This window comes from Zootoca vivipara, chromosome 16 (genome assembly GCF_965207765.1).
Source record: "Zootoca vivipara chromosome 16, rZooViv2.hap1.1, whole genome shotgun sequence".
In the NCBI taxonomy this organism is placed as follows: domain Eukaryota; kingdom Metazoa; phylum Chordata; class Lepidosauria; order Squamata; family Lacertidae; genus Zootoca; species Zootoca vivipara.
Window position 1 is genome coordinate 10816686 of NC_142599.1, and position 12359 is coordinate 10829044.

The 12359-nt window shown below is 42.7% G+C and overlaps 1 protein-coding gene across 24 annotated transcripts in view; it reads left to right on the forward strand.

The window, feature by feature from the left end:
- FBRSL1 (fibrosin like 1) overlaps nt 1-12359 on the forward strand; it is a 791192-nt gene that overhangs the window by 517022 nt on the left and 261811 nt on the right. The window lies entirely within an intron of this gene.

The window sequence follows — 12359 nt, forward strand, 5'->3', positions numbered from 1 at the left end:
TTGTTTTGACCATATAAATTAGAAATACTGTACAAATATTATTGAGCTGTCATAACTCTCAAGAAATGTTGATCAAATGTTTTCATATCTATCTTCTTTGCGCTCACATCAATACATTTCCAGTTCAGATAAAGACAAATTGGTTGTTAAATGCTTTTATTTAATTAAAACGTTTCTCTCCCACTCTTCGCTGCAAAAATAATTTCTGGGTGGGTAACCATAACATATACACAAAACAGCATAAGTGACAGCATTATAGAGGTTAAAACAAGGCAGATGAATTATAGATGAATCCAGGAAACGCCAGATCTGATATACAGTACCGTTAACCAAGTCTTTACCTTGCACCAGAAGTTGAATAGAATCGCCACCCTTTGTATCTTAGAAGGAGAGGAGTTCTAGAGCTGAGGTGCTGCCACCGAGAAGGTGTTACATGGAAGGCACCATATTCCCCCTCCAGTGTTGAAGCACTGTACATTTGGCTGGGTCTCATGCATGTATAACTGGTGGTAAATTCTTAAACAACAGGAAGATTAACCCCAAAAGGGGCTTGCAGCTGGGCAGCTCCACACCATGTGGCTAAAGTACCCAGTTTCTGCCCTGCATCACTGTCTTGGGATGGAGATAATTTGCTGTGGAACCTCTTTGGCATCCAAAAAAGTCCAGGCACAGTCTCAGGGTAGCGGGGGACTTTTTCATAAACAAGAGTGCTGTGGACCGCTGCTTGGGTAGAACGGGTCCTACCTTTTACAATACAGTATCGGCCCCTCACTTGGTCATAGCACAGATGCCAATATAATAGGGTGTCATTTTTCAAGTCCCTTCCATAGAAGCTTCAACATTCATCTCTCCAAAAGTATTATTTGAAAGAGAAGGCTCGAGTCCTCCAAAGTTTATGCCACAATAAACATTTTGGTCTCTAATGCAAGATTTAAAATATTTAGAATACAGTGGAAACTTGGTCTTTGAACGGCTTCGTTGACAAACAAATCAAAACCCAAACGCCGCAAACCGGGAAATGAATGCTTTGGTTTGCGAACTTTTTTCGGCAGCTGAATGTCTGATGCAGCTGCCGGCTATTGTTTCCAGGGCACCTGCACCAATCGGAAGCCCTGCCTTGGTTTTCAAACATTTTGGAAATTGAACGGACTTCCAGAACGGATTAAGTTCGAAAACCATGGTTCCACTGTAAGTGGGGGGGGGGGAATTGCGGGGGGGGGGACCAGCTTTGGTAGTTGGTTTTCAGTTAAGCTAGGAATGGGCAAACTGGGATCCATGATTCTGTAAGTCCCAACATCCTTTAGAATTCCACTTTCTCATCTTACAAAGACTGGGTGCATTCCAGAAAACGTTGGGCTGACTTAAGTCACAGAAAGGTGCTTAAACTCATAGTTAAACCCTATTGATTTCAAATTTCCTTTGACATGTTCCCCATCTGACTAGCTATCAGTGTTGCAGATATCATTATGAATGGTGGGATAGTGAAAGCTTTGTGCAGTCCTCACTGCTGAACAAGATATCCACCTCAAAATATAATAATAATAATAATAATAATAATAATAATAATAATAATAATAAAGTTTTATTTAAAAAATCAAATTATAAAACTAACAGAGAGATGCAGAAAATTTGCACATTTCCAAATTTAGAATTGGGTTGTCATTTGGCTTACAGGGTTATAAAGTATTTCTGTTTGACCTCTGCTAAAACCACAGGAGGTAAAAAATACCACAAATGCAGGAAGATACCTGGGAAGCCTACACTAATAAAGCAGATTTGCCCCATCTGTTCAAAATCAGGAAAATGTATTTTTGCCTTTCATCCTTTCACTGCCTTCTTTTAAAAGTCTTGCTGCATGTTTAAAGTTGCCCCAGATGAAATCACAGATGTGTTTTGACACATAAGCCATAAGGCAGAGGGCTGGATCAAGCAACAACAGCTTGTATTATGGTGTGTGTTGATATTTTCTCGGTTGCCACAGTCAAGTAGCTGAGGCCAAAAGCGGAAGAGGGACTGACAGGGCTGAGTCTACCTGGTGCAAGCACAACCATTTCACGCCAGTGTGAAGAGCTGTAGTGGCCTGTGCTAGCATAAATCCATCACATTATTGCTACGTGACATCCAGTGTCTGCAATGGGCAGAAAACGCTGCCATCCCCTATTTATCTCCCAGCAGTGGTGCATGAACTCTCCCCTTTTTGATTTGCTTTTATGGTATGTTAGGTTTTGTGTTAAAAATTTCCTAATCTTTTGGCAGCAAAGCCCCACACAGCTTGGTGCCTGTTCTCACATCAACAGTAGCAGTCGGATGGTGGAATGATGGGTGCTTACCTGTAGTAGAAGTCACTGCTGCTTGCTGAGAAGGAGAGCAGGAGGGGCAAGGTGGGGAGAGATCCACTCTGTGCAAATGCACAGTGGAAGAACAGCATTGGTTGCCTCTACCATCTGAAGTGAAGTGGGTGTTGGGCAGAGAGAGGGTCTCCACAGTGATGGCCCCTTGGGAGCAGCGGGCCTTCTTTCAAAGGGCTGCCCACTTTGTTATACTTAAGGTTTATTTTCCCAGGCTCTCAAATATTTGAGCTGTGACCACTTGATCTGCAGCTTTTTACCTGTTTGTTTTGGTGTTTGGATTGCTTGAGCTTTTATTGCGTGGCTCTATAGAGTGAACCAACTGGGAGCCTGTGGCTGAAGGTGAATATAGAAATGTCTACAATAAATACACAGAAAGTTTCTCATAATTTAATTAAGAAGACATCGTGAAAGAACAAATGTACACAGCAGTATCAACAAGCGATGAAGTCTAAATAAACAGACGGATAAAAGCAGCAGCCAGCACCAATCACCCATTAATAGCCTTGGAGAATGAAAGGATCTTAACCTGTCATCTAAATGATAAGTGTTGGTGCCTGCCAAAATTTGTAGCTGCTGCTTGGTAGAGATAGCCAGGAACTTGCTGTGCCACACAAGTAGCTGTTCTCTGCCAGAGTTAAGTTCTTCTGTGAAATGCATTCTTTTTTCCTTTCTTTTAGTCTCTCCATATTATTCTTTACTGTGTATATTTTAGGTTTCTGTCTGCCCCGTCTAGATTCCTGATAACAGAGGGTAGTGTTACATGGGTGAACATGGTGAGACTCAATTCTCTCATATTATTTCCGAAGCTAAATCACAGTATTTCTCGCATTTCCCCAATCAAAGAAGGCAAAAAAGCAATCATTTAGAAAAACTACTTGAAAGATCTGCCAGTCAGTGCTCAGATGAAGTTGTAAGTGACATGTAGTTTTAGTATACAGCTATGCTATTAATGATTATCTAAATTACACTGGGTAGGCCTGGCTAGCAGCATTACATCTGAGACTGACGTTTGTTAGATTAGGTTTGACTTCACCTTGTAGTGAAGAAATTGAAATCTGAACAACATTGATTAGCTTTCAGAATGTGGGATCTGAGGTTACCTTCAGAGGAAGCTGCATTGCGTATGGCTTGTAACCTAACTGTCCTTCTCAGAAAAGGAAGAATATTATATCATTCTGTACAGATGATATTTGAGAGCAGGGTGGGGGGTGGAGATGGCCGTCACGCTTCATTTCAACTTATGGACTAACCAACGATCCTTTGCACAGACAAAAATGAAGAGAGAATGCCTCTGTGTCTTTTCTCTGTATTGCTTTCTTGATCTGTAAAGACAAAAAGCAAGGCATCAGTTTCTTTAAGTAGGTCTCTGCCTCTAAACAGGACTATATTCTATGACAGTAAAGACAAATGCATGCATCACATCACTGTAAGAAGAGGCCTGAGCCCCTGCCTCAGTTCCTGGATGCAGCAGTGTTTTGGCTGGTGATGCTGATTTGTTGCCTCAGGTGCACCTGCCCTAGGCCACATCCTGTGGGATGCAGGGGTGCCCATGTGCCCTGGAGACCTTAGAAAATAATGTTCTCTGAAGCTTACAGAGGCTTGGAGACTGATGTCTCAGGTCCCATTCATGAATACAGCCCAACCAACCCTTGGTCCTTTTTTCCCTAGAGTGCCCTCTGTCTTTTTCTTAATCCAGTTTAATAAAGGATGGGATGAAAGAGTTCACAGGTACTCATACTACTGCAATACCAGCTGGGATCAGAGAATGGGCCCATAATTGCAGTATTAAAATGTTGTTCCAAATGACTGTCACAGTGACAAATCTGCTTGACAGATCTTCTGTCTTGCATTCAGTGCACCCCCACCCTTTTTTGTTTAAAACAAAGGGAAAGGAGGGAGAGCTTTATTGATTTTGAGGGAAGGTGTTTAGCAGAATCTGGAGGTGCTTTTGTTTTGTTTCCTAGCCTCTCCTCCATTCCAGAGGGGAGGAGTTGCAGGCAGGGCCAGCCTCCCACGCCTGCAGGGGGCATGTTCGGCCCCCTGCACCAGCCCCTCCTCACCTCCGTGTTAAGCCCCTCAGCTGGCCAATAGGGCTTGCTGGGGGGGGGCAGAGTCCGGCTGCTTTTGAGCAGCTGTGGCGGCGGGAATTTTCTCACTCTGCTTCCCGAGCTGGTAGCCTCTCACCCTTGTTTGAACACCCTCCCTTGTGGAGTGTTCCAGGCAGCTGCTACTGCCATCCCTTTTCTCTGAGCTGCCCCCACCCCACCCCAAAGAGAGGTGCCTCCCAGGGTGCTGCAATAAACAGCTGTGCAAACCTTTGGGAGGCAGAGACGCGAGAGGACATCAGAGGAGGGAGGGAAGGAAAGAGGGGCAGAGACCAGTGTTGCCTGCACCAGCCCTAACCATCATTTAAGGCACTCCAGGGTGCCACGGCACATTGGTTGAAAACCACTATCCTAGAGCATCTGTGACAGTGTTGCATGGGGCTGTAGCTCAGTGGTAGAGCAGCTGCTTTGCATGCAGAAAGGCCAGGGAGTGTTCCCTGCCTGAAACCCTGGAAATCTGCTGCCTCTCAGCATACACAACACTGAGATAGATGAACAATAGGAAGTAGCCTCCTATGTCTTCCCTCTGTCCCTCCCTTGTTTTTGCTTTGCTTTTTATTTGCCTCGGAGGGGGAAAAGACAGGGACTCCCAGTTTGTCTTGAGATCTTCTGCAGCACGTAGCAGTGACGGTGGCATTGCTCTGACGGCCCATAAACATTGCTACTGAAAATATATACTTCCTTTACTAGCTACAACAGCATTAACAGACAGCAATTACCCTTCATTTTCAGGAACTATAAAGTCTCCATTAATTCAAGATTTATGTAGTTATAGCATTTAGCACAGGAATAACACCACAGAGAATTGGTTTATACACATGTAATGAGAGAGCTTATGGCATACTTTAGTGAACATTAACATAATAGAGTAATATAAACCATCAACAGTTCCTCTTATTGTCTCTTACCTGCTTTAGCGTTCAGATGAAAAGAGGCAAGCAGCTTGGTAATGTGCTCCTGCTAAATGGCATTCTGCGAAAAGCCAAAAGTCAAGTTGCGTAAAACAAGGGAATGACTAATTCCTTCTCATCATTATTCCAAAATGTTGCTGAGACTTTTGCTAATAACAATGTTTGGAGCAGTATTAAGTATAAAATGTGGGATGTGGGTCGGTGGGGGGGGGGAGGGGGAGAAACTATTACCTTCTCTCAAAGTAATTCAACATTCGTGCTCTTTCATTCTTGGGCTCCCAACTGCTGCGAGTGAAATTATGGGTTGTCAGTTTAATTGTATGGACCCAGAGCATAAGCGAGCTCTACAAATCAAGGGTTAGATATCAGGCATTTCTTCATTTACTAAATAAGACACTGAGGAAGGAGGAGGGGGTAGGGGTGCAAATGGCATTGCACTTCTAAGTTAATTAAACGTTCTCTGCATATTTATGCTGTGGTTTGATTTTGTGTTACAATGGTGGCAGGAAGAAGCTTAAAACCTCAAGTAGCTAAGACCTAGAGCTGAAATGAAAAGGGGTGGGGTTCTGTGTGCACCTGCTTCCCACCAAAGGCAGCCCTTAGTTTTCAGTACTAAAGTTTTTATGACATGGCTGCCTCATATAATGAACATGGACTTTGGCGTCAGATAATTCAGTGTTTTCTTAGAAAATTAATCCACCCCTGTGTAAAAGAAGCCGAGGAACTGCATTATGTTCAAGGGAGCTCGAAATGGTAGCCCTGTGAGAGGGTAAACTACAGATTTCGGATAAAATACAAGTTGGAAATACAAGTTTCCAGCATAATTAATAGGATCAGAGGCCAGAGCAGGCATGGAGAGAGAATTTAACCATTTTCTCCCCTGCTGTGGTCCTGAGGCAAATCCCTCTTCCCGTTTGCATTGGGAGGAAATTCCTCCCTGGGGTCATTGCTGAAATGCCTAAAAAAACACATGGTTTAATTGACATAATGCCTAAACACCCTTATGTGGCAGCCTTTCTTCAGTGGCACCTGATCAGAGTTTGGTACTGGTTGGCGTTCCTGCATAGTTGTTCCATGGTTAGGGACACAGGAAGCTGTTTATACCAGGTGAATGCCCAGGTCCATTTGCTCAGCATTGTCGGTACTGAGCAGCAATGGATTCTCAAAGGTTCAGGCAGTGAGGCCTTTCCCAGCCCTCCCTATCTATACTACTGATCTACTACGGAGTCTTTAAAAGGGACAGGTCTTTCTTTCTTTCTTTCTTTCTTTCTTTCTTTCTTTCTTTCTTTCTTTCTTTCTTTCTTTCTTAGAATGATTGGGATTTAATGGATGAATCGGGTTAAACTCATATGATTAATTTATTAAGATTTTTCTAATAGGATAACCACCCTACTTTGAAACCATCCTCTGAGCCATGACCGACCTGTGCTCCTTTAGGGTGACATGGAAGAACCTTTAGAAACATGATGTTTTCCCCAAATGGCACAGCCCTCTGTGCCAGATTCTAGACACAATCATTCACCTATCAAAAGAAAATTTCAGGCTTTCCTTTCAGAGGCTTACCATTCTTGTCCTTCTCTCTCTCTCTCTCTCTCTCTCTCATAACTTCTGTTCTGCTGGCTTTCATGTCCAAGCCTTAGGATACCAGTTTCCATCTGTGGGGAAAGTTCGTGGCTCTGTGGGATATGCCTTAACATGGAAAATGCTTTATGGCTGGAAAGGATAGTCTGAAACACTGGATAGCTGCTGCCTCTCAGTGCAGGCAGTATGGTATGTTACTGTTGCCAATAAAATTATTTATATACAAAACTAGGAACTGAAGGATTACCTGCTGAATGTGCCATTGTGCTCTGCAAAGTATATTTATCTACTGTATTTTGGAGGATCGCAGATCACAATTAGCGAACCAGTTTGTGGTGTCTGTGGCACCCCCTCCCTAAGAAGATTTACCAGGCCCCGACATTGACACAGTATTGCTATAGCCTTCAGTTTGAAACATGACCATTTCAGAAAGCTTTTGTTGTTTCGTGCTGCTACACTTTGGGATTGATTTTTGTAAGTTATTCATATGTATTCCATCTGAAATTTAGATTGTATGTTCTTACCTTATGTAATGTTGTTTTTTATATAAGCCTCGATCGTTATATTTATAAAGAAAGGTGAGGTATCAATTGCAACAGCACATTTTTTTGCAGTTGACAAATTGTCTATCATTTGTCATACTTCTGTTGGAAGAACAAAGTGAGCATCTTCCTGTCTCTGCTTATTCAAGGCACCTCAATGAGCATTTCCTGTTCTCTGATTCCTCTTAGCGCTGCAAGAATGTGTGTTTGGTTTTAGTGTCTTCATAGGCACACAAAAGGGGGGGGGGGAATCACACACAGTTAAGGTATGTGATCCTCCTGAATGCAGCAGACTTCCTGGCTCCTAAAGATTAAAAAGTTGAGAACCCGGAGATATTAGCTGAAGGACAAAACAATAAGAGTTAGAAAACTGACATCTGTTTAATGCCTGGATAAAGGTGGCTGGTTTAATAAAGGAGAGCCTTGGTTTCACAGATGCAGCAATGTCTCTATATTGAAAGCATCTGTTTTCTTTATTACATGGTCACAATATTATGTTTAGAGTAGCATTGTAGCCTCTTAGTGACATAATACTGTAAACAAGATGAACATAATAACTATAATCACTCGGGAAGGATTATTCTAATTCAATTTATTTGCAGTGCACTGACCACAAATAAAAATTTAAAAAATTGATGTTAGAAGACCCCTGCTTAATCAGACCAGTGCCATCTAGTTCAGCATCTTATTGTCATGGCAGCCAACCAGATACCTGTGGTAATCCAGAAAACAGAACCTGAATGCAATAGCACTGTTTCCAGTTGTGATTCCCAGCAACTGGTATTCAGAAACTTGCTCAGTATTTAGAAGCTTATCCAGGTCAGGAAGACCATGAGCCCATTGCCCTGAGCTTATACTCACGAGTTCTATCCAGCAGGTATATGTCAAAGTTCCTCAATTGCTCAATTTGCTTTTTACTTCGTATATAAAAGTAACTAATTCAATATTAGTTAAAAAGTGAAAAGTTTATTTGCTATCTTGGAGTGGATTCGGTTGATCGCTGTGACCAAGTGGTCAATTGCAAACTCAGCTATGATGGTCTTGTTGGAAGAGTGGCTGCCATTCCGGGATATAGCATATGTTTTGACATGGATGAGGTCTTGTATTCTATCCTTGGCACTTCTCCAGGTAATAACTATCAGGATGTATACCCGGGGGAAATACAGGGTTGGGTGCAGACATTGAGCTGGTTCTCCATAAGGCTTTTTCTGACTGCACACTGACTTGTTTAGGGAAGCTTTTAATGTTTGATAGATTTCTGTATTTTAGAATTTGTTTTTTTGGAAGCCGCCCAGAGTGGCTGGGGGAACCCGGCCAGATGGGCGGGGTATAAATAATAAATTATTATTATTATTATTATTATTATTATTATTATTGCAGCAATGGAGTTCCTTCATGAACCCAGGTTTGTCAACAGATTGGCTGCCCTTCTTTAGTCTAATTGTGAAGTGTTGCTGCTCATATGTCATAATAGCAGCAAAATGCATGCTTGGTTGCTGGAATACCAGCTGCAAGAGATCAACAGTGACAGGGAGCTATTGCCTTGATACCTTTCTTGATTCCCTGGGAGTATCTGGCTGGTCATTTTGAAAAGCCGGGTGCTGTGCAGTAGATGAACCTTTAGTTTGATCCAGCAGGGCTGCTCTTAATTCATAAGTTTGCCACTACAAAATGGTTGCAAAATGCCACTGGTGCTTTTGGTAATGGACATTGTAATAATAATAATAATAATAATAATAATAATAATAATAAATTTTATTTATACCCCGCCCTCCCCAGTCAAAACCGGGCTCAGGGCAGCTCACACCAATAAAATTACAATAAAACATAAAAAGCAATTGATTAAAATACAGATTAAAATACAGTATTAAAATTTAAATTTAAAATGCAGCCTGATTTTAAGTAGTCCATAAATCCAAGCCACGAGGGAGGAAAACACAGGGGTCAGACTAAGTCCAACCCAAAGGCCATGCAGAACAGCTCTGTCTTGCAGGCCCTGCGGAAAGATGACAAATCCCGCAGGGCCCTGGTCTCCTGTGAAAGAGCATTCCACCAAGTTGGGGCCAATACTGAAAAGGCCCTGGCCCTAGTAGAGTTAAACCCTATTGGAAGAATATCCAGAGTTAAATACGGGCAAGTGTCTAGTTGGCTTTAAAAGAAGTGAGCATTGGAATGAAGCACTGAAACAGCACAAATGTGAGCTGTTTTCATCAGAAGATTGGAGTCTGCAACATATTGGCATTAATGTTGCACTAAGTAGCATTTCTCTATGTTTGCCCACGTCGCTATTACTTTGCTGCTGAGAGAAGAGGAACCTTTGCATCAACTCCCTGATCAATAATCCACTGCTGTTGCTTTTTTAATGCCTCTAAATACATATACGCATGATGAAGAGGAGCTGTCTGCAGAATCAATAAAGCAGATTTAGAAAAAAGAGAGTGGAGGAGGGGAACCTGAAAGCTTATGTTTATGTGACAGGCCCATGTTGAGAAGGGAGGTAACAATGCTGTTGCTGTTGGCATCCATCTCTCTCAAGAGGTAATGGAGTGTGCCTCCAGCGGTTAAGTTAAACAGCTGTGTTAGCACTGAACTGACCTCCCCGGGGCGCAAGCCTGGGGAGTGTGCATGGAGGACTGCCCAGACGACAAGACCCCCCTCTCGGCCTCACTGATGTGGTCCAAAGAAAAGCAGAGCAATACATTTGGCACCAGCTGGGCTGCAGCCGTCTTAGGGACTCCAATCTGATTTTGTATAGGGTTTACTCCTTAGCCTTTTCTTCTCGCAAGGCAGTGGAGGTTTAGGATTAGAGTTTTCCTTCTCCTAGATGTGCTACCTTCCCAGGTTGACAAGCCCCATCTGCCCCTCACTTCCCTCTATGTCACATGCAGAAACGGCTTTCTTGACCATGTGGTCTTGTCTTCACATGCAGGGGAAGTCCCTAACTCACCAAGGGTAACAGTGTAAGGCGTGGAAAACAGGAGTAAGACAAACAAGCTCAATTTCAACAAGCAACCCCCATCTTCCTTGACTAGTGGCCATGCTGGCTGGGGCAAATGGGAACTGTAGGCCCAAAGATACGGAGGGCACAAGACAGGGGAAGGCTTCCTCAGATGCCTTCTTTGTCTCCCACTAAATGAGGTGATATGGCTGGTTTCTGTGGAAAGGGCCTATTTGGTGGCAGTGCCCTAGTTATGGAATGCCCTTCCCAGAGAGGCTTGTCTGGCACCTACATTGTTGTATTTACGGTGAAAACTCGCCCCCTGACTGGCTTTTCAATTACATGTGCTCAGAGCTTTTTTCCAGGGGTAATTCACAGGAACTCACTTCTGGCAATTCTCAGGTGGGCACCATTGCCATTCTAAGGGAATGAGGGAGGTGTTCATGGTGAGTTTCAGCACCTCTTTTTCTAGAAAAATAGCACTTCATGTGCTATAGTATACTTTGAGGAAGTCTTCAGTTAATTATAGTTCCTGTTTAAACCAGGAAGCCTCCAATTAACCATAGTTCCCCATTTCATCTGAACTTGGAAACGATAGCCACCAGTTTCGGAGGAAGGCAGGATAGAAATTCTAGCTTCTTCCAAAATTGGTAACCATAGTTTCCTAATTCCAGATGAAATAGGATTGGAAAACTATGGTTGGTCACTTCCTGGTTTAATCATAGCTCAAGAGGACAGGGCAGCATGTATGTGGGAAAGGGTTGGTCATATCCCAGGGTATTAATCCGAACCAGATCAGTCACACATCATTACTTTGTTAACCCTGCCTCCACATTCCTCCCTTCTTGTGCTGAGTTTTAGATCGCAAGTCCCTCCAGGCAAGAACCCTTGCAATCTTCAGTGTCATGTATACTAGGGTGGCTAGCTATAATAGAGGTCAGGGCCCCAGCACCTTTTAATAGTTTTGTAGAAGAAAAATGTGGCTTGCCAGGTTTACACTATATTAGCAAAATAATTATTTCAGTATCAGTGCCCGATTTATGGCATTCCCTTCCCTCTCATGTATGGCTGCTGCCAACTCCATGGTGTTTTCAGCTCATGTATTTGCCCTGGCAATTGAAGTCGTCTTCGTAGCAAACAGTGCAGTGGTACTGCATCACTTACTTGGCCTCCTTCTGGTCAAGCTGTTGCTGTTGACTTTAACTCCTTTTGTTTTAATATTATTTTGTATTAATTTTAGAGTCACTTGCCCTAAGATTGCCTTGGCAATGGAAGAGCAGGTGCATAACATTTAAAATAGCATATTTACTATTCAACATGTATGCCACTTCATATTTCAACAGAAATCTCTAAGCAGTAACCTAGTTAAGAAACAGTGAATATCTCCAAACATAAGTAATAAAATATAATCACACATCATTAATGCACTTGGACTCAAATGTGAGCCACAGACATTAAATAACACAACCATGTTCAGTGGGCAATAGCCATGATCATTTCTGCCATTAGCAGGCTGTGAAACTAAACCTCAAGTCCCCCCCCCTGCCCATTTTTCTGAAGGGTGCCTCCCCACATTTGCAGGCTGCTTTAAAGGTCCCTCTCCCAAGGCTTCCTGTATACCTGTGTCAAAACTAGTTGAAGGCCTTTTGCCTAAATCTTTGTCAGCAGCTGACTTAATTTGTGGCTTACTGCTCCTGACAGTTTATTGGGGAAGCAAAGTGTGCCTTCATCTCCAATAATAAACAGCCCACCCACAGATACTTTGACAGAGTTAATGGTTTTTATACAAAAATGGACAGACTTAATGTTTCGGCTGTAGCAATCATCAGTTCTGATCTCCTTAATGAAATTAGATTAAGTGCACCTGGGAAAATGCTGAGACGGCACATTGCCTTCATCACCTCCTTTAATTTAAAACCAATTTGTGGGGA